This window comes from Phyllobates terribilis, unplaced genomic scaffold (assembly GCF_046119375.1).
Source record: "Phyllobates terribilis strain yellow unplaced genomic scaffold, ASM4611937v1 Scaffold_169__1_contigs__length_4117513, whole genome shotgun sequence".
NCBI lineage: Eukaryota > Metazoa > Chordata > Amphibia > Anura > Dendrobatidae > Phyllobates > Phyllobates terribilis.
Window position 1 is genome coordinate 2,061,424 of NW_027362929.1, and position 22,974 is coordinate 2,084,397.

The window sequence follows — 22,974 nt, forward strand, 5'->3', positions numbered from 1 at the left end:
AATGTCACTGAGAAGCTCACAGAGACCGCCATAAGCAACAGTTTAAAAGAATGCCACAGACTAATCAACCAAACTTTTTGGGTTGGTTTCTCTTTTATAGTCTGCAGGCATTAAATGAAAGAAGTCAGTGTTCCAGCAGAGGGAGACAACGTTTCAGAAAAGGCATTGTAGCAAACCAAAAAAGAAATTTTAAGCGCAGCAGAGTAACCAGCTCACATACCTGTTAGCTCAGGTGAGTTTAAAAGGCTGCTGTTGATAACAAGGGCATTTGCTAAATAGATGGTGTGTGTGCAACAATATACTGAAAGGTCAATTATATTGTGCAGCTTATCTCACCACCTGTAGTTATTTAGGTGAAAGCTCCAAAATGCTTGCCTAATATGTCTGTTTATCCAAAAGGAAGTATAGAGGGAGAGCTAGATAGATAGCATTGCATTACATTACATTACATGGCAATGCAATGCACAGTTGCTGAAGTTGAACCAAAATGAGCTTGTCATCTGGCTTCTGCAACTTTTAACATGAAAAATCCAATGAGGAGAAGAAAAGCAAAGCCAAAGAGTCCATCCCAAAATCCGACAAACAAGCAAAATGAACAAAAAGCATTGAATTCAATTCTTTCTGATTTTAGAAACTGCATTAAAGAAGGGGTGCACCGGTCCTGGAGATACTGCAATACCAGGTCAATGCGTGGAGTGGACAGAGCAAGCTCTTTTTCCATCTCCCTGTTCTAAAAATCCATTTAATATATGGTCCCCAGATAGGGGACGTATCAGATATTAAACTGATAAGAACAGATACTACACTTGATCTTAGCCAAAAGGCCGAGAAGCGATAACCAGAATTGGTTTCCGACTACGGTGCCCCCCAAGGATTCTGAAAAGTCCATTTGTGGAGATGGCCACCTGGACTCCCGTTAAGAAGACATGCTGTCAACCTCTAGATCCCTCACATGCCTGCACTTTTCGGCTTGCTGCTGCTGCAATCCACGCGTTTTAGATCTGCATAACTCCACCTCTTTTAGCACAGTACCCTCAACCCCCGGCTGTTCCCACCCGCCTCAACACCGTTGGAAGGGAGGAGAACCAATTAAGGCGGGGGGGGGGGGGTGGAACGAGCAGCTGTCTACCCTTAGCAGGAGGGTTGCTGATTAATTACCTCTCCTGCTGCTGCTGCTGCTGGCTGTCCAGCAGCAGACTGAAGGTGGCTGCTGCTGTGCGCAGGTATATAAAGGCTCAGAGCCTATTATGACACGCGCAGCCAGCGTTCCATTGCCACATTCCGTCTACTGCAGGCGGGATACCTGGATGGCTGAATGTCACTGAGAAGCTCACAGAGACCGCCATAAGCAACAGTTTAAAAGAATGCCACAGACTAATCAACCAAACTTTTTGGGTTGGTTTCTCTTTTATAGTCTGCAGGCATTAAATGAAAGAAGTCAGTGTTCCAGCAGAGGGAGACAACGTTTCAGAAAAGGCATTGTAGCAAACCAAAAAAGAAATTTTAAGCGCAGCAGAGTAACCAGCTCACATACCTGTTAGCTCAGGTGAGTTTAAAAGGCTGCTGTTGATAACAAGGGCATTTGCTAAATAGATGGTGTGTGTGCAACAATATACTGAAAGGTCAATTATATTGTGCAGCTTATCTCACCACCTGTAGTTATTTAGGTGAAAGCTCCAAAATGCTTGCCTAATATGTCTGTTTATCCAAAAGGAAGTATAGAGGGAGAGCTAGATAGATAGCATTGCATTACATTACATTACATGGCAATGCAATGCACAGTTGCTGAAGTTGAACCAAAATGAGCTTGTCATCTGGCTTCTGCAACTTTTAACATGAAAAATCCAATGAGGAGAAGAAAAGCAAAGCCAAAGAGTCCATCCCAAAATCCGACAAACAAGCAAAATGAACAAAAAGCATTGAATTCAATTCTTTCTGATTTTAGAAACTGCATTAAAGAAGGGGTGCACCGGTCCTGGAGATACTGCAATACCAGGTCAATGCGAGGAGTGGACAGAGCAAGCTCTTTTTCCATCTCCCTGTTCTAAAAATCCATTTAATATATGGTCCCCAGATAGGGGACGTATCAGATATTAAACTGATAAGAACAGATACTACACTTGATCTTAGCCAAAAGGCCGAGAAGCGATAACCAGAATTGGTTTCCGACTACGGTGCCACCCAAGGATTCTGAAAAGTCCATTTGTGGAGATGGCCACCTGGACTCCCGTTAAGAAGACATGCTGTCAACCTCTAGATCCCTCACATGCCTGCACTTTTCGGCTTGCTGCTGCTGCAATCCACGCGTTTTAGATCTGCATAACTCCACCTCTTTTAGCACAGTACCCTCAACCCCCGGCTGTTCCCACCCGCCTCAACACCGTTGGAAGGGAGGAGAACCAATTAAGGCGGGGGGGGGGTGGCACGAGCAGCTGTCTACCCTTAGCAGGAGGGTTGCTGATTAATTACCTCTCCTGCTGCTGCTGCTGCTGGCTGTCCAGCAGCAGACTGAAGGTGGCTGCTGCTGTGCGCAGGTATATAAAGGCTCAGAGCCTATTATGACACGCGCAGCCAGCGTTCCATTGCCACATTCCGTCTACTGCAGGCGGGATACCTGGATGGCTGAATGTCACTGAGAAGCTCACAGAGACCGCCATAAGCAACAGTTTAAAAGAATGCCACAGACTAATCAACCAAACTTTTTGGGTTGGTTTCTCTTTTATAGTCTGCAGGCATTAAATGAAAGAAGTCAGTGTTCCAGCAGAGGGAGACAACGTTTCAGAAAAGGCATTGTAGCAAACCAAAAAAGAAATTTTAAGCGCAGCAGAGTAACCAGCTCACATACCTGTTAGCTCAGGTGAGTTTAAAAGGCTGCTGTTGATAACAAGGGCATTTGCTAAATAGATGGTGTGTGTGCAACAATATACTGAAAGGTCAATTATATTGTGCAGCTTATCTCACCACCTGTAGTTATTTAGGTGAAAGCTCCAAAATGCTTGCCTAATATGTCTGTTTATCCAAAAGGAAGTATAGAGGGAGAGCTAGATAGATAGCATTGCATTACATTACATTACATGGCAATGCAATGCACAGTTGCTGAAGTTGAACCAAAATGAGCTTGTCATCTGGCTTCTGCAACTTTTAACATGAAAAATCCAATGAGGAGAAGAAAAGCAAAGCCAAAGAGTCCATCCCAAAATCCGACAAACAAGCAAAATGAACAAAAAGCATTGAATTCAATTCTTTCTGATTTTAGAAACTGCATTAAAGAAGGGGTGCACCGGTCCTGGAGATACTGCAATACCAGGTCAATGCGTGGAGTGGACAGAGCAAGCTCTTTTTCCATCTCCCTGTTCTAAAAATCCATTTAATATATGGTCCCCAGATAGGGGACGTATCAGATATTAAACTGATAAGAACAGATACTACACTTGAGCTTAGCCAAAAGGCCGAGAAGCGATAACCAGAATTGGTTTCCGACTACGGTGCCACCCAAGGATTCTGAAAAGTCCATTTGTGGAGATGGCCACCTGGACTCCCGTTAAGAAGACATGCTGTCAACCTCTAGATCCCTCACATGCCTGCACTTTTCGGCTTGCTGCTGCTGCAATCCACGCGTTTTAGATCTGCATAACTCCACCTCTTTTAGCACAGTACCCTCAACCCCCGGCTGTTCCCACCCGCCTCAACACCGTTGGAAGGGAGGAGAACCAATTAAGGCGGGGGGGGGGGGTGGAACGAGCAGCTGTCTACCCTTAGCAGGAGGGTTGCTGATTAATTACCTCTCCTGCTGCTGCTGCTGCTGGCTGTCCAGCAGCAGACTGAAGGTGGCTGCTGCTGTGCGCAGGTATATAAAGGCTCAGAGCCTATTATGACACGCGCAGCCAGCGTTCCATTGCCACATTCCGTCTACTGCAGGCGGGATACCTGGATGGCTGAATGTCACTGAGAAGCTCACAGAGACCGCCATAAGCAACAGTTTAAAAGAATGCCACAGACTAATCAACCAAACTTTTTGGGTTGGTTTCTCTTTTATAGTCTGCAGGCATTAAATGAAAGAAGTCAGTGTTCCAGCAGAGGGAGACAACGTTTCAGAAAAGGCATTGTAGCAAACCAAAAAAGAAATTTTAAGCGCAGCAGAGTAACCAGCTCACATACCTGTTAGCTCAGGTGAGTTTAAAAGGCTGCTGTTGATAACAAGGGCATTTGCTAAATAGATGGTGTGTGTGCAACAATATACTGAAAGGTCAATTATATTGTGCAGCTTATCTCACCACCTGTAGTTATTTAGGTGAAAGCTCCAAAATGCTTGCCTAATATGTCTGTTTATCCAAAAGGAAGTATAGAGGGAGAGCTAGATAGATAGCATTGCATTACATTACATTACATGGCAATGCAATGCACAGTTGCTGAAGTTGAACCAAAATGAGCTTGTCATCTGGCTTCTGCAACTTTTAACATGAAAAATCCAATGAGGAGAAGAAAAGCAAAGCCAAAGAGTCCATCCCAAAATCCGACAAACAAGCAAAATGAACAAAAAGCATTGAATTCAATTCTTTCTGATTTTAGAAACTGCATTAAAGAAGGGGTGCACCGGTCCTGGAGATACTGCAATACCAGGTCAATGCGTGGAGTGGACAGAGCAAGCTCTTTTTCCATCTCCCTGTTCTAAAAATCCATTTAATATATGGTCCCCAGATAGGGGACGTATCAGATATTAAACTGATAAGAACAGATACTACACTTGATCTTAGCCAAAAGGCCGAGAAGCGATAACCAGAATTGGTTTCCGACTACGGTGCCACCCAAGGATTCTGAAAAGTCCATTTGTGGAGATGGCCACCTGGACTCCCGTTAAGAAGACATGCTGTCAACCTCTAGATCCCTCACATGCCTGCACTTTTCGGCTTGCTGCTGCTGCAATCCACGCGTTTTAGATCTGCATAACTCCACCTCTTTTAGCACAGTACCCTCAACCCCCGGCTGTTCCCACCCGCCTCAACACCGTTGGAAGGGAGGAGAACCAATTAAGGCGGGGGGGGTGGAACGAGCAGCTGTCTACCCTTAGCAGGAGGGTTGCTGATTAATTACCTCTCCTGCTGCTGCTGCTGCTGGCTGTCCAGCAGCAGACTGAAGGTGGCTGCTGCTGTGCGCAGGTATATAAAGGCTCAGAGCCTATTATGACACGCGCAGCCAGCGTTCCATTGCCACATTCCGTCTACTGCAGGCGGGATACCTGGATGGCTGAATGTCACTGAGAAGCTCACAGAGACCGCCATAAGCAACAGTTTAAAAGAATGCCACAGACTAATCAACCAAACTTTTTGGGTTGGTTTCTCTTTTATAGTCTGCAGGCTTTAAATGAAAGAAGTCAGTGTTCCAGCAGAGGGAGACAACGTTTCAGAAAAGGCATTGTAGCAAACCAAAAAAGAAATTTTAAGCGCAGCAGAGTAACCAGCTCACATACCTGTTAGCTCAGGTGAGTTTAAAAGGCTGCTGTTGATAACAAGGGCATTTGCTAAATAGATGGTGTGTGTGCAACAATATACTGAAAGGTCAATTATATTGTGCAGCTTATCTCACCACCTGTAGTTATTTAGGTGAAAGCTCCAAAATGCTTGCCTAATATGTCTGTTTATCCAAAAGGAAGTATAGAGGGAGAGCTAGATAGATAGCATTGCATTACATTACATTACATGGCAATGCAATGCACAGTTGCTGAAGTTGAACCAAAATGAGCTTGTCATCTGGCTTCTGCAACTTTTAACATGAAAAATCCAATGAGGAGAAGAAAAGCAAAGCCAAAGAGTCCATCCCAAAATCCGACAAACAAGCAAAATGAACAAAAAGCATTGAATTCAATTCTTTCTGATTTTAGAAACTGCATTAAAGAAGGGGTGCACCGGTCCTGGAGATACTGCAATACCAGGTCAATGCGTGGAGTGGACAGAGCAAGCTCTTTTTCCATCTCCCTGTTCTAAAAATCCATTTAATATATGGTCCCCAGATAGAGGACGTATCAGATATTAAACTGATAAGAACAGATACTACACTGGATCTTAGCCAAAAGGCCGAGAAGCGATAACCAGAATTGGTTTCCGACTACGGTGCCACCCAAGGATTCTGAAAAGTCCATTTGTGGAGATGGCCACCTGGACTCCCGTTAAGAAGACATGCTGTCAACCTCTAGATCCCTCACATGCCTGCACTTTTCGGCTTGCTGCTGCTGCAATCCACGCGTTTTAGATCTGCATAACTCCACCTCTTTTAGCACAGTACCCTCAACCCCCGGCTGTTCCCACCCGCCTCAACACCGTTGGAAGGGAGGAGAACCAATTAAGGCGGGGGGGGGGGTGGAACGAGCAGCTGTCTACCCTTAGCAGGAGGGTTGCTGATTAATTACCTCTCCTGCTGCTGCTGCTGCTGGCTGTCCAGCAGCAGACTGAAGGTGGCTGCTGCTGTGCGCAGGTATATAAAGGCTCAGAGCCTTTTATGACACGCGCAGCCAGCGTTCCATTGCCACATTCCGTCTACTGCAGGCGGGATACCTGGATGGCTGAATGTCACTGAGAAGCTCACAGAGACCGCCATAAGCAACAGTTTAAAAGAATGCCACAGACTAATCAACCAAACTTTTTGGGTTGGTTTCTCTTTTATAGTCTGCAGGCATTAAATGAAAGAAGTCAGTGTTCCAGCAGAGGGAGACAACGTTTCAGAAAAGGCATTGTAGCAAACCAAAAAAGAAATTTTAAGCGCAGCAGAGTAACCAGCTCACATACCTGTTAGCTCAGGTGAGTTTAAAAGGCTGCTGTTGATAACAAGGGCATTTGCTAAATAGATGGTGTGTGTGCAACAATATACTGAAAGGTCAATTATATTGTGCAGCTTATCTCACCACCTGTAGTTATTTAGGTGAAAGCTCCAAAATGCTTGCCTAATATGTCTGTTTATCCAAAAGGAAGTATAGAGGGAGAGCTAGATAGATAGCATTGCATTACATTACATTACATGGCAATGCAATGCACAGTTGCTGAAGTTGAACCAAAATGAGCTTGTCATCTGGCTTCTGCAACTTTTAACATGAAAAATCCAATGAGGAGAAGAAAAGCAAAGCCAAAGAGTCCATCCCAAAATCCGACAAACAAGCAAAATGAACAAAAAGCATTGAATTCAATTCTTTCTGATTTTAGAAACTGCATTAAAGAAGGGGTGCACCGGTCCTGGAGATACTGCAATACCATGTCAATGCGTGGAGTGGACAGAGCAAGCTGTTTTTCCATCTCCCTGTTCTAAAAATCCATTTAATATATGGTCCCCAGATAGGGGACGTATCAGATATTAAACTGATAAGAACAGATACTACACTTGATCTTAGCCAAAAGGCCGAGAAGCGATAACCAGAATTGGTTTCCGAATACGGTGCCACCCAAGGATTCTGAAAAGTCCATTTGTGGAGATGGCCACCTGGACTCCCGTTAAGAAGACATGCTGTCAACCTCTAGATCCCTCACATGCCTGCACTTTTCGGCTTGCTGCTGCTGCAATCCACGCGTTTTAGATCTGCATAACTCCACCTCTTTTAGCACAGTACCATCAACCCCCGGCTGTTCCCACCCGCCTCAACACCGTTGGAAGGGAGGAGAACCAATTAAGGCGGGGGGGGGGGTGGAACGAGCAGCTGTCTACCCTTAGCAGGAGGGTTGCTGATTAATTACCTCTCCTGCTGCTGCTGCTGCTGGCTGTCCAGCAGCAGACTGAAGGTGGCTGCTGCAGTGCGCAGGTATATAAAGGCTCAGAGCCTATTATGACACGCGCAGCCAGCGTTCCATTGCCACATTCCGTCTACTGCAGGCGGGATACCTGGATGGCTGAATGTCACTGAGAAGCTCACAGAGACCGCCATAAGCAACAGTTTAAAAGAATGCCACAGACTAATCAACCAAACTTTTTGGGTTGGTTTCTCTTTTATAGTCTGCAGGCATTAAATGAAAGAAGTCAGTGTTCCAGCAGAGGGAGACAACGTTTCAGAAAAGGCATTGTAGCAAACCAAAAAAGAAATTTTAAGCGCAGCAGAGTAACCAGCTCACATACCTGTTAGCTCAGGTGAGTTTAAAAGGCTGCTGTTGATAACAAGGGCATTTGCTAAATAGATGGTGTGTGTGCAACAATATACTGAAAGGTCAATTATATTGTGCAGCTTATCTCACCACCTGTAGTTATTTAGGTGAAAGCTCCAAAATGCTTGCCTAATATGTCTGTTTATCCAAAAGGAAGTATAGAGGGAGAGCTAGATAGATAGCATTGCATTACATTACATTACATGGCAATGCAATGCACAGTTGCTGAAGTTGAACCAAAATGAGCTTGTCATCTGGCTTCTGCAACTTTTAACATGAAAAATCCAATGAGGAGAAGAAAAGCAAAGCCAAAGAGTCCATCCCAAAATCCGACAAACAAGCAAAATGAACAAAAAGCATTGAATTCAATTCTTTCTGATTTTAGAAACTGCATTAAAGAAGGGGTGCACCGGTCCTGGAGATACTGCAATACCAGGTCAATGCGTGGAGTGGACAGAGCAAGCTCTTTTTCCATCTCCCTGTTCTAAAAATCCATTTAATATATGGTCCCCAGATAGGGGACGTATCAGATATTAAACTGATAAGAACAGATACTACACTTGATCTTAACCAAAAGGCCGAGAAGCGATAACCAGAATTGGTTTCCGACTACGGTGCCACCCAAGGATTCTGAAAAGTCCATTTGTGGAGATGGCCACCTGGACTCCCGTTAAGAAGACATGCTGTCAACCTCTAGATCCCTCACATGCCTGCACTTTTCGGCTTGCTGCTGCTGCAATCCACGCGTTTTAGATCTGCATAACTCCACCTCTTTTAGCACAGTACCCTCAACCCCCGGCTGTTCCCACCCGCCTCAACACCGTTGGAAGGGAGGAGAACCAATTAAGGCGGGGGGGGGGTGGAACGAGCAGCTGTCTACCCTTAGCAGGAGGGTTGCTGATTAATTACCTCTCCTGCTGCTGCTGCTGCTGGCTGTCCAGCAGCAGACTGAAGGTGGCTGCTGCTGTGCGCAGGTATATAAAGGCTCAGAGCCTATTATGACACGCGCAGCCAGCGTTCCATTGCCACATTCCGTCTACTGCAGGCGGGATACCTGGATGGCTGAATGTCACTGAGAAGCTCACAGAGACCGCCATAAGCAACAGTTTAAAAGAATGCCACAGACTAATCAACCAAACTTTTTGGGTTGGTTTCTCTTTTATAGTCTGCAGGCATTAAATGAAAGAAGTCAGTGTTCCAGCAGAGGGAGACAACGTTTCAGAAAAGGCATTGTAGCAAACCAAAAAAGAAATTTTAAGCGCAGCAGAGTAACCAGCTCACATACCTGTTAGCTCAGGTGAGTTTAAAAGGCTGCTGTTGATAACAAGGGCATTTGCTAAATAGATGGTGTGTGTGCAACAATATACTGAAAGGTCAATTATATTGTGCAGCTTATCTCACCACCTGTAGTTATTTAGGTGAAAGCTCCAAAATGCTTGCCTAATATGTCTGTTTATCCAAAAGGAAGTATAGAGGGAGAGCTAGATAGATAGCATTGCATTACATTACATTACATGGCAATGCAATGCACAGTTGCTGAAGTTGAACCAAAATGAGCTTGTCATCTGGCTTCTGCAACTTTTAACATGAAAAATCCAATGAGGAGAAGAAAAGCAAAGCCAAAGAGTCCATCCCAAAATCCGACAAACAAGCAAAATGAACAAAAAGCATTGAATTCAATTCTTTCTGATTTTAGAAATTGCATTAAAGAAGGGGTGCACCGGTCCTGGAGATACTGCAATACCAGGTCAATGCGTGGAGTGGACAGAGCAAGCTCTTTTTCCATCTCCCTGTTCTAAAAATCCATTTAATATATGGTCCCCAGATAGGGGACGTATCAGATATTAAACTGATAAGAACAGATACTACACTTGATCTTAGCCAAAAGGCCGAGAAGCGATAACCAGAATTGGTTTCCGACTACGGTGCCACCCAAGGATTCTGAAAAGTCCATTTGTGGAGATGGCCACCTGGACTCCCATTAAGAAGACATGCTGTCAACCTCTAGATCCCTCACATGCCTGCACTTTTCGGCTTGCTGCTGCTGCAATCCACGCGTTTTAGATCTGCATAACTCCACCTCTTTTAGCACAGTACCCTCAACCCCCGGCTGTTCCCACCCGCCTCAACACCGTTGGAAGGGAGGAGAACCAATTAAGGCGGGGGGGGGGGGGTGGAACGAGCAGCTGTCTACCCTTAGCAGGAGGGTTGCTGATTAATTACCTCTCCTGCTGCTGCTGCTGCTGCTGGCTGTCCAGCAGCAGACTGAAGGTGGCTGCTGCTGTGCGCAGGTATATAAAGGCTCAGAGCCTATTATGACACGCGCAGCCAGCGTTCCATTGCCACATTCCGTCTACTGCAGGCGGGATACCTGGATGGCTGAATGTCACTGAGAAGCTCACAGAGACCGCCATAAGCAACAGTTTAAAAGAATGCCACAGACTAATCAACCAAACTTTTTGGGTTGGTTTCTCTTTTATAGTCTGCAGGCATTAAATGAAAGAAGTCAGTGTTCCAGCAGAGGGAGACAACGTTTCAGAAAAGGCATTGTAGCAAACCAAAAAAGAAATTTTAAGCGCAGCAGAGTAACCAGCTCACATACCTGTTAGCTCAGGTGAGTTTAAAAGGCTGCTGTTGATAACAAGGGCATTTGCTAAATAGATGGTGTGTGTGCAACAATATACTGAAAGGTCAATTATATTGTGCAGCTTATCTCACCACCTGTAGTTATTTAGGTGAAAGCTCCAAAATGCTTGCCTAATATGTCTGTTTATCCAAAAGGAAGTATAGAGGGAGAGCTAGATAGATAGCATTGCATTACATTACATTACATGGCAATGCAATGCACAGTTGCTGAAGTTGAACCAAAATGAGCTTGTCATCTGGCTTCTGCAACTTTTAACATGAAAAATCCAATGAGGAGAAGAAAAGCAAAGCCAAAGAGTCCATCCCAAAATCCGACAAACAAGCAAAATGAACAAAAAGCATTGAATTCAATTCTTTCTGATTTTAGAAACTGCATTAAAGAAGGGGTGCACCGGTCCTGGAGATACTGCAATACCAGGTCAATGCGTGGAGTGGACAGAGCAAGCTCTTTTTCCATCTCCCTGTTCTAAAAATCCATTTAATATATGGTCCCCAGATAGGGGACGTATCAGATATTAAACTGATAAGAACAGATACTACACTTGATCTTAGCCAAAAGGCCGAGAAGCGATAACCAGAATTGGTTTCCGACTACGGTGCCACCCAAGGATTCTGAAAAGTCCATTTGTGGAGATGGCCACCTGGACTCCCGTTAAGAAGACATGCTGTCAACCTCTAGATCCCTCACATGCCTGCACTTTTCGGCTTGCTGCTGCTGCAATCCACGCGTTTTAGATCTGCATAACTCCACCTCTTTTAGCACAGTACCCTCAACCCCCGGCTGTTCCCACCCGCCTCAACACCGTTGGAAGGGAGGAGAACCAATTAAGGCGGGGGGGGGGTGGAACGAGCAGCTGTCTACCCTTAGCAGGAGGGTTGCTGATTAATTACCTCTCCTGCTGCTGCTGCTGGCTGTCCAGCAGCAGACTGAAGGTGGCTGCTGCTGTGCGCAGGTATATAAAGGCTCAGAGCCTATTATGACACGCGCAGCCAGCGTTAAATTGCCACATTCCGTCTACTGCAGGCGGGATACCTGGATGGCTGAATGTCACTGAGAAGCTCACAGAGACCGCCATAAGCAACAGTTTAAAAGAATGCCACAGACTAATCAACCAAACTTTTTGGGTTGGTTTCTCTTTTATAGTCTGCAGGCATTAAATGAAAGAAGTCAGTGTTCCAGCAGAGGGAGACAACGTTTCAGAAAAGGCATTGTAGCAAACCAAAAAAGAAATTTTAAGCGCAGCAGAGTAACCAGCTCACATACCTGTTAGCTCAGGTGAGTTTAAAAGGCTGCTGTTGATAACAAGGGCATTTGCTAAATAGATGGTGTGTGTGCAACAATATACTGAAAGGTCAATTATATTGTGCAGCTTATCTCACCACCTGTAGTTATTTAGGTGAAAGCTCCAAAATGCTTGCCTAATATGTCTGTTTATCCAAAAGGAAGTATAGAGGGAGAGCTAGATAGATAGCATTGCATTACATTACATTACATGGCAATGCAATGCACAGTTGCTGAAGTTGAACCAAAATGAGCTTGTCATCTGGCTTCTGCAACTTTTAACATGAAAAATCCAATGAGGAGAAGAAAAGCAAAGCCAAAGAGTCCATCCCAAAATCCGACAAACAAGCAAAATGAACAAAAAGCATTGAATTCAATTCTTTCTGATTTTAGAAACTGCATTAAAGAAGGGGTGCACCGGTCCTGGAGATACTGCAATACCAGGTCAATGCGTGGAGTGGACAGAGCAAGCTCTTTTTCCATCTCCCTGTTCTAAAAATCCATTTAATATATGGTCCCCAGATAGGGGACGTATCAGATATTAAACTGATAAGAACAGATACTACACTTGATCTTAGCCAAAAGGCCGAGAAGCGATAACCAGAATTGGTTTCCGACTACGGTGCCACCCAAGGATTCTGAAAAGTCCATTTGTGGAGATGGCCACCTGGACTCCCGTTAAGAAGACATGCTGTCAACCTCTAGATCCCTCACATGCCTGCACTTTTCGGCTTGCTGCTGCTGCAATCCACGCGTTTTAGATCTGCATAACTCCACCTCTTTTAGCACAGTACCCTCAACCCCCGGCTGTTCCCACCCGCCTCAACACCGTTGGAAGGGAGGAGAACCAATTAAGGCGGGGGGGGGGTGGAACGAGCAGCTGTCTACCCTTAGCAGGAGGGTTGCTGATTAATTACCTCTCCTGCTGCTGCTGCTGGCTGTCCAGCAGCAGACTGAAGGTGGCTGCTGCTGTGCGCAGGTATATAAAGGCTCAGAGCCTATTATGACACGCGCAGCCAGCGTTACATTGCCACATTCCGTCTACTGCAGGCGGGATACCTGGATGGCTGAATGTCACTGAGAAGCTCACAGAGACCGCCATAAGCAACAGTTTAAAAGAATGCCACAGACTAATCAACCAAACTTTTTGGGTTGGTTTCTCTTTTATAGTCTGCAGGCATTAAATGAAAGAAGTCAGTGTTCCAGCAGAGGGAGACAACGTTTCAGAAAAGGCATTGTAGCAAACCAAAAAAGAAATTTTAAGCGCAGCAGAGTAACCAGCTCACATACCTGTTAGCTCAGGTGAGTTTAAAAGGCTGCTGTTGATAACAAGGGCATTTGCTAAATAGATGGTGTGTGTGCAACAATATACTGAAAGGTCAATTATATTGTGCAGCTTATCTCACCACCTGTAGTTATTTAGGTGAAAGCTCCAAAATGCTTGCCTAATATGTCTGTTTATCCAAAAGGAAGTATAGAGGGAGAGCTAGATAGATAGCATTGCATTACATTACATTACATGGCAATGCAATGCACAGTTGCTGAAGTTGAACCAAAATGAGCTTGTCATCTGGCTTCTGCAACTTTTAACATGAAAAATCCAATGAGGAGAAGAAAAGCAAAGCCAAAGAGTCCATCCCAAAATCCGACAAACAAGCAAAATGAACAAAAAGCATTGAATTCAATTCTTTCTGATTTTAGAAACTGCATTAAAGAAGGGGTGCACCGGTCCTGGAGATACTGCAATACCAGGTCAATGCGTGGAATGGACAGAGCAAGCTCTTTTTCCATCTCCCTGTTCTAAAAATCCATTTAATATATGGTCCCCAGATAGGGGACGTATCAGATATTAAACTGATAAGAACAGATACTACACTTGATCTTAGCCAAAAGGCCGAGAAGCGATAACCAGAATTGGTTTCCGACTACGGTGCCACCCAAGGATTCTGAAAAGTCCATTTGTGGAGATGGCCACCTGGACTCCCGTTAAGAAGACATGCTGTCAACCTCTAGATCCCTCACATGCCTGCACTTTTCGGCTTGCTGCTGCTGCAATCCACGCGTTTTAGATCTGCATAACTCCACCTCTTTTAGCACAGTACCCTCAACCCCCGGCTGTTCCCACCCGCCTCAACACCGTTGGAAGGGAGGAGAACCAATTAAGGCGGGGGGGGGGGTGGAACGAGCAGCTGTCTACCCTTAGCAGGAGGGTTGCTGATTAATTACCTCTCCTGCTGCTGCTGCTGCTGGCTGTCCAGCAGCAGACTGAAGGTGGCTGCTGCTGTGCGCAGGTATATAAAGGCTCAGAGCCTATTATGACACGCGCAGCCAGCGTTCCATTGCCACATTCCGTCTACTGCAGGCGGGATACCTGGATGGCTGAATGTCACTGAGAAGCTCACAGAGACCGCCATAAGCAACAGTTTAAAAGAATGCCACAGACTAATCAACCAAACTTTTTGGGTTGGTTTCTCTTTTATAGTCTGCAGGCATTAAATGAAAGAAGTCAGTGTTCCAGCAGAGGGAGACAACGTTTCAGAAAAGGCATTGTAGCAAACCAAAAAAGAAATTTTAAGCGCAGCAGAGTAACCAGCTCACATACCTGTTAGCTCAGGTGAGTTTAAAAGGCTGCTGTTGATAACAAGGGCATTTGCTAAATAGATGGTGTGTGTGCAACAATATACTGAAAGGTCAATTATATTGTGCAGCTTATCTCACCACCTGTAGTTATTTAGGTGAAAGCTCCAAAATGCTTGCCTAATATGTCTGTTTATCCAAAAGGAAGTATAGAGGGAGAGCTAGATAGATAGCATTGCATTACATTACATTACATGGCAATGCAATGCACAGTTGCTGAAGTTGAACCAAAATGAGCTTGTCATCTGGCTTCTGCAACTTTTAACATGAAAAATCCAATGAGGAGAAGAAAAGCAAAGCCAAAGAGTCCATCCCAAAATCCGACAAACAAGCAAAATGAACAAAAAGCATTGAATTCAATTCTTTCTGATTTTAGAAATTGCATTAAAGAAGGGGTGCACCGGTCCTGGAGATACTGCAATACCAGGTCAATGCGTGGAGTGGACAGAGCAAGCTCTTTTTCCATCTCCCTGTTCTAAAAATCCATTTAATATATGGTCCCCAGATAGGGGACGTATCAGATATTAAACTGATAAGAACAGATACTACACTTGATCTTAGCCAAAAGGCCGAGAAGCGATAACCAGAATTGGTTTCCGACTACGGTGCCACCCAAGGATTCTGAAAAGTCCATTTGTGGAGATGGCCACCTGGACTCCCGTTAAGAAGACATGCTGTCAACCTCTAGATCCCTCACATGCCTGCACTTTTCGGCTTGCTGCTGCTGCAATCCACGCGTTTTAGATCTGCATAACTCCACCTCTTTTAGCACAGTACCCTCAACCCCCGGCTGTTCCCACCCGCCTCAACACCGTTGGAAGGGAGGAGAACCAATTAAGGCGGGGGGGGGGTGGAACGAGCAGCTGTCTACCCTTAGCAGGAGGGTTGCTGATTAATTACCTCTCCTGCTGCTGCTGCTGCTGGCTGTCCAGCAGCAGACTGAAGGTGGCTGCTGCTGTGCGCAGGTATATAAAGGCTCAGAGCCTATTATGACACGCGCAGCCAGCGTTCCATTGCCACATTCCGTCTACTGCAGGCGGGATACCTGGATGGCTGAATGTCACTGAGAAGCTCACAGAGACCGCCATAAGCAACAGTTTAAAAGAATGCCACAGACTAATCAACCAAACTTTTTGGGTTGGTTTCTCTTTTATAGTCTGCAGGCATTAAATGAAAGAAGTCAGTGTTCCAGCAGAGGGAGACAACGTTTCAGAAAAGGCATTGTAGCAAACCAAAAAAGAAATTTTAAGCGCAGCAGAGTAACCAGCTCACATACCTGTTAGCTCAGGTGAGTTTAAAAGGCTGCTGTTGATAACAAGGGCATTTGCTAAATAGATGGTGTGTGTGCAACAATATACTGAAAGGTCAATTATATTGTGCAGCTTATCTCACCACCTGTAGTTATTTAGGTGAAAGCTCCAAAATGCTTGCCTAATATGTCTGTTTATCCAAAAGGAAGTATAGAGGGAGAGCTAGATAGATAGCATTGCATTACATTACATTACATGGCAATGCAATGCACAGTTGCTGAAGTTGAACCAAAATGAGCTTGTCATCTGGCTTCTGCAACTTTTAACATGAAAAATCCAATGAGGAGAAGAAAAGCAAAGCCAAAGAGTCCATCCCAAAATCCGACAAACAAGCAAAATGAACAAAAAGCATTGAATTCAATTCTTTCTGATTTTAGAAACTGCATTAAAGAAGGGGTGCACCGGTCCTGGAGATACTGCAATACCAGGTCAATGCGTGGAGTGGACAGAGCAAGCTCTTTTTCCATCTCCCTGTTCTAAAAATCCATTTAATATATGGTCCCCAGATAGGGGACGTATCAGATATTAAACTGATAAGAACAGATACTACACTTGATCTTAGCCAAAAGGCCGAGAAGCGATAACCAGAATTGGTTTCCGACTACGGTGCCACCCAAGGATTCTGAAAAGTCCATTTGTGGAGATGGCCACCTGGACTCCCGTTAAGAAGACATGCTGTCAACCTCTAGATCCCTCACATGCCTGCACTTTTCGGCTTGCTGCTGCTGCAATCCACGCGTTTTAGATCTGCATAACTCCACCTCTTTTAGCACAGTACCCTCAACCCCCGGCTGTTCCCACCCGCCTCAACACCGTTGGAAGGGAGGAGAACCAATTAAGGCGGGGGGGGGGGTGGAACGAGCAGCTGTCTACCCTTAGCAGGAGGGTTGCTGATTAATTACCTCTCCTGCTGCTGCTGCTGCTGGCTGTCCAGCAGCAGACTGAAGGTGGCTGCTGCTGTGCGCAGGTATATAAAGGCTCAGAGCCTATTATGACACGCGCAGCCAGCGTTCCATTGCCACATTCCGTCTACTGCAGGCGGGATACCTGGATGGCTGAATGTCACTGAGAAGCTCACAGAGACCGCCATAAGCAACAGTTTAAAAGAATGCCACAGACTAATCAACCAAACTTTTTGGGTTGGTTTCTCTTTTATAGTCTGCAGGCATTAAATGAAAGAAGTCAGTGTTCCAGCAGAGGGAGACAACGTTTCAGAAAAGGCATTGTAGCAAACCAAAAAAGAAATTTTAAGCGCAGCAGAGTAACCAGCTCACATACCTGTTAGCTCAGGTGAGTTTAAAAGGCTGCTGTTGATAACAAGGGCATTTGCTAAATAGATGGTGTGTGTGCAACAATATACTGAAAGGTCAATTATATTGTGCAGCTTATCTCACCACCTGTAGTTATTTAGGTGAAAGCTCCAAAATGCTTGCCTAATATGTCTGTTTATCCAAAAGGAAGTATAGAGGGAGAGCTAGATAGATAGCATTGCATTACATTACATTACATGGCAATGCAATGCACAGTTGCTGAAGTTGAACCAAAATGAGCTTGTCATCTGGCTTCTGCAACTTTTAACATGAAAAATCCAATGAGGAGAAGAAAAGCAAAGCCAAAGAGTCCATCCCAAAATCCGACAAACAAGCAAAATGAACAAAAAGCATTGAATTCAATTCTTTCTGATTTTAGAAACTGCATTAAAGAAGGGGTGCACCGGTCCTGGAGATACTGCAATACCAGGTCAATGCGTGAAGTGGACAGAGCAAGCTCTTTTTCCATCTCCCTGTTCTAAAAATCCATTTAATATATGGTCCCCAGATAGGGGACGTATCAGATATTAAACTGATAAGAACAGATACTACACTTGATCTTAGCCAAAAGGCCGAGAAGCGATAACCAGAATTGGTTTCCGACTACGGTGCCACCCAAGGATTCTGAAAAGTCCATTTGTGGAGATGGCCACCTGGACTCCCGTTAAGAAGACATGCTGTCAACCTCTAGATCCCTCACATGCCTGCACTTTTCGGCTTGCTGCTGCTGCAATCCACGCGTTTTAGATCTGCATAACTCCACCTCTTTTAGCACAGTACCCTCAACCCCTGGCTGTTCCCACCCGCCTCAACACCGTTGGAAGGGAGGAGAACCAATTAAGGCGCGGGGGTGGGTGGAACGAGCAGCTGTCTACCCTCAGCAGGAGGGTTGCTGATTAATTACCTCTCCTGCTGCTGCTGCTGCTGGCTGTCCAGCAGCAGACTGAAGGTGGCTGCTGCTGTGCGCAGGTATATAAAGGCTCAGAGCCTATTATGACACGCGCAGCCAGCGTTCCATTGCCACATTCCGTCTACTGCAGGCGGGATACCTGGATGGCTGAATGTCACTGAGAAGCTCACAGAGACCGCCATAAGCAACAGTTTAAAAGAATGCCACAGACTAATCAACCAAACTTTTTGGGTTGGTTTCTCTTTTATAGTCTGCAGGCATTAAATGAAAGAAGTCAGTGTTCCAGCAGAGGGAGACAACGTTTCAGAAAAGGCATTGTAGCAAACCAAAAAAGAAATTTTAAGCGCAGCAGAGTAACCAGCTCACATACCTGTTAGCTCAGGTGAGTTTAAAAGGCTGCTGTTGATAACAAGGGCATTTGCTAAATAGATGGTGTGTGTGCAACAATATACTGAAAGGTCAATTATATTGTGCAGCTTATCTCACCACCTGTAGTTATTTAGGTGAAAGCTCCAAAATGCTTGCCTAATATGTTTGTTTATCCAAAAGGAAGTATAGAGGGAGAGCTAGATAGATAGCATTGCATTACATTACATTACATGGCAATGCAATGCACAGTTGCTGAAGTTGAACCAAAATGAGCTTGTCATCTGGCTTCTGCAACTTTTAACATGAAAAATCCAATGAGGAGAAGAAAAGCAAAGCCAAAGAGTCCATCCCAAAATCCGACAAACAAGCAAAATGAACAAAAAGCATTGAATTCAATTCTTTCTGATTTTAGAAACTGCATTAAAGAAGGGGTGCACCGGTCCTGGAGATACTGCAATACCAGGTCAATGCGTGGAGTGGACAGAGCAAGCTCTTTTTCCATCTCCCTGTTCTAAAAATCCATTTAATATATGGTCCCCAGATAGGGGACGTATCAGATATTAAACTGATAAGAACAGATTTTTTGATTGAAGCTGCATCCAAGGCACTGAAAAATGTGACCGAAGTCACACCAAAACAGCGCACGAGGCGAGGATTCATGTGGACCCTTCCCGGAGGAGAGGGTCCCCAATAAACCATCCCCATCCCTCCGAGCCAGAAGGCCACAGCGAGGGTCAGGGATCTCCGATGCTCTCCCTAGCCGAAGCCGGAGAAGAGCCGTTTTCGTGCTCCCAGCTTCCATCTAGGCTGCCACCCTAGTGGAGCTGGAGCCTGTGTTGGTTTCTCAGGGCAAAGCTGACCGGACCTCCGACCGGGTTTATAAAAATTCCCCTTCCTAGCCCGGAGGCCAGGAATAGGGGGGGTTGCTCAGAAAGTATGATTGGCAAAGGTGCGGCGTGCTACGAAGCCAAGTCTTTCTGGGGTTCCCAGTCCCAGTAAGCTTGGACTCCCACCAGGGCGCCTACTCCTGGGGCACATTGCTCCAAAGCCCTCACACTTACCCAGCCTAGTGACTTCGATCCTGGAGGGCCATGTTTTCCATCAGATAACTCTATGAGCCACCTGGCGTACTAACAAGTGCACCAAACCAGTGTGTAATATGCATCAATTTACTAGGGCAGCCCAAGGACAAAACTGCCTTTTCAAAAGATACTACACTTGATCTTAGCCAAAAGGCCGAGAAGCGATAACCAGAATTGGTTTCCGACTACGGTGCCACCCAAGGATTCTGAAAAGTCCATTTGTGGAGATGGCCACCTGGACTCCCGTTAAGAAGACATGCTGTCAACCTCTAGATCCCTCACATGCCTGCACTTTTCGGCTTGCTGCTGCTGCAATCCACGCGTTTTAGATCTGCATAACTCCACCTCTTTTAGCACAGTACCCTCAACCCCCGGCTGTTCCCACCCGCCTCAACACCGTTGGAAGGGAGGAGAACCAATTAAGGCGGGGGGGGGGGTGGAACGAGCAGCTGTCTACCCTTAGCAGGAGGGTTGCTGATTAATTACCTCTCCTGCTGCTGCTGCTGCTGGCTGTCCAGCAGCAGACTGAAGGTGGCTGCTGCTGTGCGCAGGTATATAAAGGCTCAGATCCTATTATGACACGCGCAGCCAGCGTTCCATTGCCACATTCCGTCTACTGCAGGCGGGATACCTGGATGGCTGAATGTCACTGAGAAGCTCACAGAGACCGCCATAAGCAACAGTTTAAAAGAATGCCACAGACTAATCAACCAAACTTTTTGGGTTGGTTTCTCTTTTATAGTCTGCAGGCATTAAATGAAAGAAGTCAGTGTTCCAGCAGAGGGAGACAACGTTTCAGAAAAGGCATTGTAGCAAACCAAAAAAGAAATTTTAAGCGCAGCAGAGTAACCAGCTCACATACCTGTTAGCTCAGGTGAGTTTAAAAGGCTGCTGTTGATAACAAGGGCATTTGCTAAATAGATGGTGTGTGTGCAACAATATACTGAAAGGTCAATTATATTGTGCAGCTTATCTCACCACCTGTAGTTATTTAGGTGAAAGCTCCAAAATGCTTGCCTAATATGTCTGTTTATCCAAAAGGAAGTATAGAGGGAGAGCTAGATAGATAGCATTGCATTACATTACATTACATGGCAATGCAATGCACAGTTGCTGAAGTTGAACCAAAATGAGCTTGTCATCTGGCTTCTGCAACTTTTAACATGAAAAATCCAATGAGGAGAAGAAAAGCAAAGCCAAAGAGTCCATCCCAAAATCCGACAAACAAGCAAAATGAACAAAAAGCATTGAATTCAATTCTTTCTGATTTTAGAAACTGCATTAAAGAAGGGGTGCACCGGTCCTGGAGATACTGCAATACCAGGTCAATGCGTGGAGTGGACAGAGCAAGCTCTTTTTCCATCTCCCTGTTCTAAAAATCCATTTAATATATGGTCCCCAGATAGGGGACGTATCAGATATTAAACTGATAAGAACAGATACTACACTTGATCTTAGCCAAAAGGCCGAGAAGCGATAACCAGAATTGGTTTCCGACTACGGTGCCACCCAAGGATTCTGAAAAGTCCATTTGTGGAGATGGCCACCTGGACTCCCGTTAAGAAGACATGCTGTCAACCTCTAGATCCCTCACATGCCTGCACTTTTCGGCTTGCTGCTGCTGCAATCCACGCGTTTTAGATCTGCATAACTCCACCTCTTTTAGCACAGTACCCTCAACCCCCGGCTGTTCCCACCCGCCTCAACACCGTTGGAAGGGAGGAGAACCAATTAAGGCGGGGGGGGGGGTGGAACGAGCAGCTGTCTACCCTTAGCAGGAGGGTTGCTGATTAATTACCTCTCCTGCTGCTGCTGCTGCTGGCTGTCCAGCAGCAGACTGAAGGTGGCTGCTGCTGTGCGCAGGTATATAAAGGCTCAGAGCCTATTATGACACGCGCAGCCAGCGTTCCATTGCCACATTCCGTCTACTGCAGGCGGGATACCTGGATGGCTGAATGTCACTGAGAAGCTCACAGAGACCGCCATAAGCAACAGATTAAAAGAATGCCACAGACTAATCAACCAAACTTTTTGGGTTGGTTTCTCTTTTATAGTCTGCAGGCATTAAATGAAAGAAGTCAGTGTTCCAGCAGAGGGAGACAACGTTTCAGAAAAGGCATTGTAGCAAACCAAAAAAGAAATTTTAAGCGCAGCAGAGTAACCAGCTCACATACCTGTTAGCTCAGGTGAGTTTAAAAGGCTGCTGTTGATAACAAGGGCATTTGCTAAATAGATGGTGTGTGTGCAACAATATACCGAAAGGTCAATTATATTGTGCAGCTTATCTCACCACCTGTAGTTATTTAGGTGAAAGCTCCAAAATGCTTGCCTAATATGTCTGTTTATCCAAAAGGAAGTATAGAGGGAGAGCTAGATAGATAGCATTGCATTACATTACATTACATGGCAATGCAATGCACAGTTGCTGAAGTTGAACCAAAATGAGCTTGTCATCTGGCTTCTGCAACTTTTAACATGAAAAATCCAATGAGGAGAAGAAAAGCAAAGCCAAAGAGTCCATCCCAAAATCCGACAAACAAGCAAAATGAACAAAAAGCATTGAATTCAATTCTTTCTGATTTTAGAAACTGCATTAAAGAAGAGGTGCACCGGTCCTGGAGATACTGCAATACCAGGTCAATGCGTGGAGTGGACAGAGCAAGTTCTTTTTCCATCTCCCTGTTCTAAAAATCCATTTAATATATGGTCCCCAGATAGGGGACGTATCAGATATTAAACTGATAAGAACAGATACTACACTTGATCTTAGCCAAAAGGCCGAGAAGCGATAACCAGAATTGGTTTCCGACTACGGTGCCACCCAAGGATTCTGAAAAGTCCATTTGTGGAGATGGCCACCTGGACTCCCGTTAAGAAGACATGCTGTCAACCTCTAGATCCCTCACATGCCTGCACTTTTCGGCTTGCTGCTGCTGCAATCCACGCGTTTTAGATCTGCATAACTCCACCTCTTTTAGCACAGTACCCTCAACCCCCGGCTGTTCCCACCCGCCTCAACACCGTTGGAAGGGAGGAGAACCAATTAAGGCGGGGGGGGGGTGGAACGAGCAGCTGTCTACCCTAAGCAGGAGGGTTGCTGATTAATTACCTCTCCTGCTGCTGCTGCTGCTGGCTGTCCAGCAGCAGACTGAAGGTGGCTGCTGCTGTGCGCAGGTATATAAAGGCTCAGAGCCTATTATGACACGCGCAGCCAGCGTTCCATTGCCACATTCCGTCTACTGCAGGCGGGATACCTGGATGGCTGAATGTCACTGAGAAGCTCACAGAGACCGCCATAAGCAACAGTTTAA

General features: G+C 45.4%; 17 non-coding genes and 1 pseudogene across 17 annotated transcripts; all 18 read right to left on the reverse strand.

Annotated features, from left to right (window-relative positions):
• Nucleotides 1-645: 645 nt before the first annotated feature.
• LOC141208820 (U2 spliceosomal RNA) lies at nucleotides 646-836 on the reverse strand. Its single transcript, XR_012279033.1, has one exon. It is a non-coding gene; the product is annotated as a U2 spliceosomal RNA (small nuclear RNA).
• A 1,123-nt stretch (nucleotides 837-1,959) lies between these two features.
• LOC141209961 (U2 spliceosomal RNA) lies at nucleotides 1,960-2,150 on the reverse strand. Its single transcript, XR_012280145.1, has one exon. It is a non-coding gene; the product is annotated as a U2 spliceosomal RNA (small nuclear RNA).
• Nucleotides 2,151-3,270: 1,120 nt separating this feature from the next.
• LOC141210469 (U2 spliceosomal RNA) lies at nucleotides 3,271-3,461 on the reverse strand. Its single transcript, XR_012280637.1, has one exon. It is a non-coding gene; the product is annotated as a U2 spliceosomal RNA (small nuclear RNA).
• A 1,122-nt stretch (nucleotides 3,462-4,583) lies between these two features.
• LOC141208821 (U2 spliceosomal RNA) lies at nucleotides 4,584-4,774 on the reverse strand. Its single transcript, XR_012279034.1, has one exon. It is a non-coding gene; the product is annotated as a U2 spliceosomal RNA (small nuclear RNA).
• Nucleotides 4,775-5,892: 1,118 nt separating this feature from the next.
• Nucleotides 5,893-6,083, reverse strand: LOC141210341 (U2 spliceosomal RNA). Its single transcript, XR_012280513.1, has one exon. It is a non-coding gene; the product is annotated as a U2 spliceosomal RNA (small nuclear RNA).
• A 1,121-nt stretch (nucleotides 6,084-7,204) lies between these two features.
• Nucleotides 7,205-7,395, reverse strand: LOC141210446 (U2 spliceosomal RNA). The gene has a single exon (XR_012280614.1). It is a non-coding gene; the product is annotated as a U2 spliceosomal RNA (small nuclear RNA).
• A 1,121-nt stretch (nucleotides 7,396-8,516) lies between these two features.
• Nucleotides 8,517-8,707, reverse strand: LOC141210282 (U2 spliceosomal RNA). The gene has a single exon (XR_012280455.1). It is a non-coding gene; the product is annotated as a U2 spliceosomal RNA (small nuclear RNA).
• Nucleotides 8,708-9,827: 1,120 nt separating this feature from the next.
• LOC141208822 (U2 spliceosomal RNA) lies at nucleotides 9,828-10,018 on the reverse strand. Its single transcript, XR_012279035.1, has one exon. It is a non-coding gene; the product is annotated as a U2 spliceosomal RNA (small nuclear RNA).
• A 1,126-nt stretch (nucleotides 10,019-11,144) lies between these two features.
• On the reverse strand, nucleotides 11,145-11,335 carry LOC141208823 (U2 spliceosomal RNA). Its single transcript, XR_012279036.1, has one exon. It is a non-coding gene; the product is annotated as a U2 spliceosomal RNA (small nuclear RNA).
• A 1,117-nt stretch (nucleotides 11,336-12,452) lies between these two features.
• Nucleotides 12,453-12,643, reverse strand: LOC141208825 (U2 spliceosomal RNA). Its single transcript, XR_012279038.1, has one exon. It is a non-coding gene; the product is annotated as a U2 spliceosomal RNA (small nuclear RNA).
• A 1,117-nt stretch (nucleotides 12,644-13,760) lies between these two features.
• Nucleotides 13,761-13,951, reverse strand: LOC141209986 (U2 spliceosomal RNA). Its single transcript, XR_012280169.1, has one exon. It is a non-coding gene; the product is annotated as a U2 spliceosomal RNA (small nuclear RNA).
• A 1,121-nt stretch (nucleotides 13,952-15,072) lies between these two features.
• LOC141208826 (U2 spliceosomal RNA) lies at nucleotides 15,073-15,263 on the reverse strand. Its single transcript, XR_012279039.1, has one exon. It is a non-coding gene; the product is annotated as a U2 spliceosomal RNA (small nuclear RNA).
• Nucleotides 15,264-16,383: 1,120 nt separating this feature from the next.
• LOC141208827 (U2 spliceosomal RNA) lies at nucleotides 16,384-16,574 on the reverse strand. Its single transcript, XR_012279040.1, has one exon. It is a non-coding gene; the product is annotated as a U2 spliceosomal RNA (small nuclear RNA).
• Nucleotides 16,575-17,695: 1,121 nt separating this feature from the next.
• Nucleotides 17,696-17,886, reverse strand: LOC141210045 (U2 spliceosomal RNA). Its single transcript, XR_012280225.1, has one exon. It is a non-coding gene; the product is annotated as a U2 spliceosomal RNA (small nuclear RNA).
• Nucleotides 17,887-19,007: 1,121 nt separating this feature from the next.
• On the reverse strand, nucleotides 19,008-19,189 carry LOC141210534 (U2 spliceosomal RNA). The gene has a single exon (XR_012280698.1). It is a non-coding gene; the product is annotated as a U2 spliceosomal RNA (small nuclear RNA).
• A 524-nt stretch (nucleotides 19,190-19,713) lies between these two features.
• On the reverse strand, nucleotides 19,714-19,829 carry LOC141210768 (U2 spliceosomal RNA; annotated as a pseudogene).
• Nucleotides 19,830-20,950: 1,121 nt separating this feature from the next.
• On the reverse strand, nucleotides 20,951-21,141 carry LOC141208828 (U2 spliceosomal RNA). Its single transcript, XR_012279041.1, has one exon. It is a non-coding gene; the product is annotated as a U2 spliceosomal RNA (small nuclear RNA).
• A 1,121-nt stretch (nucleotides 21,142-22,262) lies between these two features.
• On the reverse strand, nucleotides 22,263-22,453 carry LOC141210372 (U2 spliceosomal RNA). The gene has a single exon (XR_012280543.1). It is a non-coding gene; the product is annotated as a U2 spliceosomal RNA (small nuclear RNA).
• Between the last annotated feature and the right edge of the window lie 521 nt (nucleotides 22,454-22,974).